Source organism: Hevea brasiliensis, chromosome 11, assembly GCF_030052815.1.
Source record: "Hevea brasiliensis isolate MT/VB/25A 57/8 chromosome 11, ASM3005281v1, whole genome shotgun sequence".
In the NCBI taxonomy this organism is placed as follows: domain Eukaryota; kingdom Viridiplantae; phylum Streptophyta; class Magnoliopsida; order Malpighiales; family Euphorbiaceae; genus Hevea; species Hevea brasiliensis.
Window position 1 is genome coordinate 33,578,525 of NC_079503.1, and position 3,442 is coordinate 33,581,966.

The 3,442-nt window shown below is 37.9% G+C and overlaps 1 non-coding gene across 1 annotated transcript; it reads right to left on the reverse strand.

Annotated features, from left to right (window-relative positions):
* Positions 1-364: 364 nt before the first annotated feature.
* On the reverse strand, positions 365-471 carry LOC131170805 (small nucleolar RNA R71). Its single transcript, XR_009141572.1, has one exon. It is a non-coding gene; the product is annotated as a small nucleolar RNA R71 (small nucleolar RNA).
* Between the last annotated feature and the right edge of the window lie 2,971 nt (positions 472-3,442).

Genomic DNA, 3,442 nt, shown 5'->3' on the forward strand with positions numbered 1-3,442 from the left:
CCATGACTGCTATGACTTTGAAAGAGTTGGCTGTCCTGATCTAAATCAATAGCCTTTGTATATCCAATATCCTGCTTTAAATGTTGCTTTTGAGTTGAAATCTGGACTAATCCATTTGTTGCCTAAATTTAATGGTCTTGCAGGTGAGGATCCACATAAGCATCTAAAGGAATTTCATGTTGTGTGTTCCAGCATGAAACCTAAAGGAGTTTCAGAGGATCAAATCAAGCTTCGAGCTTTTCCATTCTCACTGAAAGGCACAACTAAGGATTGGTTATATTACCTTCCTTCCGGATCTGTCAACTCATGGAATGGGATGAAGCAGATATTTCTGGAGAAGTATTTTCCTACTTTTTGTGCTGCCAACATAAGAAAAGAAATTTTTGGCATCCGATAGTACAATGGAGAGAGTTTGTTTGAGTATTGGGAGAGATTTAAGAAGCTGTGTGCAAGTTGTCCCCATCATCAAATAAGTGAGCAGCTTCTAATTCAGTATTTCTATGAGGGACTTCTACTAATGGACTGCAGTATGATAGATGCTGCTAGTAGAGGAACTTTGGTTGACAAGACACCAGAAGAGTCAAGGAGGTTGATTGCTAACATGGCAGCAAATTCTCAGCAGTTTGGAATGAGAATGGATCACACACCTATGAAGGTTAATGAGGTAAGTACATCTAACCTTGAGAAACAAATTTCTGATTTAACTTCTTTGGTGAGGCAGTTGGCTGTAGGGAAAATGCAAACTGTTAAGGTATGTGGGATTTGTTCGGGTTCGGGTCATGTTACTGACATGTGTCCTGCATTACAAGAAGATGAATCAATGCAACATGTTAATGCAGTAGGAAATTATGGACAACCACAACACAGGTATGATCCCTTTTCCAATACTTATAATCCAGGATGGCGAGATCATCCTAATCGAAGTTATAGGAATCAACCGGTGCAAAACCGATACTAGCAGCAAAGACCACAAGTGAATCAACCACCTCCACCTCCACCTCCCTCAAATCAAGGTATGTCACTTGATGAAATTGTTAAGGCTTTGGCTAACAATACCCAACAGTTTCAACAGGAGACCAGAAATAGCATTAAAAACATAGAGAGGTAGATTGGTCAGTTAGCCTCATCTGTGAATAAGCAGGAAGCTCAAGGTTCTGGAAAGCTTCCATCACAAACAGTCATGAACCCTAGAGAAAATGCGAGTGCGATATTATTGCAGAGTGGGAAAGAAGTTGATAATCAGACTCCACATGAGTCAATGAAAAAGAAGAAGCAAGGAGAAAAAGAGTCTGAAGTTGAGGTAAATACTGAACCTAAACTGAATAAGGTTAATAATTCTATTCTTCCTCCATTCCCCTACAGGTTGGCCAAGACAAAGAAAGAAGAACAAGAGAAAAAATTTTGAAGACCTTCAGGAAGGTAGAGGTCATCATTATTCAATTAGCTGATCATTCTAATGCTTACCCATTGGGAGCATCTATTAATGTAATGTCATATTCAGTTTTCCAAACTTTGAATTTGGATCCTTTGAAAGAAACCAGTGTCATTATTCAATTAGCTGATCATTCTAATGCTTACCCATTGGGAGTAGTTGAGGATGTGTTGGTGCAGGTTGGAGGATTTATTTTTCCTTCAGATTTTTACATTCTGGATATGGAGGATGATAGTGTTCCCACAGCAAAATCAGCTTTGATTTTATTTGGAAGGCCTTTCCTAAAAACCGCTAAGATAAAAAATGATGTGGATGAGGGTACCTTAACTATGGAGTTTGATAGACAGATTGTCAAATTTAATATCTTTCATTCCATGAAGTATCATGCTGATGATCATTCTGTCTTTTTAATTGATGTTGTTGATATAATTGTGCAGGATGTTTTTGAATTAAGCATGGAGGATGAGTTAGAAGTGATGATTAGTTAAGGAATTCAAGAAATCAGTACTAATCCACCATTAAGTGTAGAGGTTCAAGAGGCAGCAATGGCATTGCAGTCATTACCTCCTGTTCAAAAAAGGTATGGAGTACCAAAGATCGATTTACCTGTATCTCACACAAAATTATTACCTTCTGTGGTGCAGGCACCAGTTCTTGAACTCAATCCTTTACCTGAGCATTTGAAGTATGATTACATGGGAGACAATGAGACACTTCCAGTTATCATCTCAAGTAATTTAACATAGATTCAAGAAGATAGATTGATTAGGGTTCTGAGAGTACACAAGGAAGCAATTAGATGGACAATAGCTGACATCAAAGGTATAAGTTCATTAGTGTGCATGCACAGGATTTTACTGGAGGATGAGGCTAAACCAAGTAGAGAAGCTCAAAGGAGATTGAACCCACAGATGATGGAGGTTGTGAAGAAGGAGATTTTAAACCTATTGGATGCAGGAGTTATTTACCGAATTTCAGACAGCAAATGGGTAAGTCTAGTCCAAGTAGTGCCAAAAAAATCAGAAGTCACTGTGGTAGCAAGTCAAGATAATGAACTTGTTCCAATAAAGATTCAGAGTGGATGGAAAATGTGCATAGACTACCGCAAGCTGAATTCAGCAACAAGGAAGGACCACTTCCCACTGCCATTCATTGATCAGATGCCTAAGCGGTTAGCAGGTAAGTCTTATTTCTGCTTTCTTGATAGCTTTTCTGGATATAATCAAATTGTAATTGCACTAGAGGATCAAGAGAAGACTACCTTCACTTGCCCTTTTGGAACTTTTGCTTTTAGAAGGATGCCCTTCGGGCTTTGTAATGCACCTGCCACATTTCAGAGATGCATGATGAGCACATTTTAAGATTTCATTGATACTTGAATTGAGGTGTTACATGGATGATTTTACTGTGTATGGTGATTCATTTGATGCATGTTTACATCATTTAACTTCTGTTTTTGAGAGATGCATTGAGAAAAATCTTGTTTTGAATTTTGAGAAGTATCATTTTATAGTGGAACAGGGGATTGTTTTGGGTCATGTTATCTCTAATAGGGGTATTGAGGTGGATAAATCTAAAATTGATCTAATTATGAACTTACCCTACCCCACAACTGTGAGGGAAGTATGCTCTTTTCTTGGTCATGCAGGTTTCTATCATAGGTTCATTAAGGATTCTTCTAAGATATCATTGCCTTTGTCTAAACTCTTGCAAAAAGATGTTTCTTTTGAGTTCAGTGAAAAGTGTAAGGAGGCTTTTGATAAATTAAAATATGCATTGACATCACCCCCTATTATCCAGGCTCCTGATTAGATAATACCATTTGAAATTATGTGTGACACGAGTAATTATGCAGTGGGAGCAGTTTTAGGGCAGTGTGTGGGGAAGCTCTTTCATGTGATTTATTATGCATCCAGAACACTCAATTCAGCTCAGCGCAATTATTCTACGATCGAAAAGAGTTTTTGGCTATTATTTTTGCTTTAGATAAATTTTGGTCATATTTGCTTG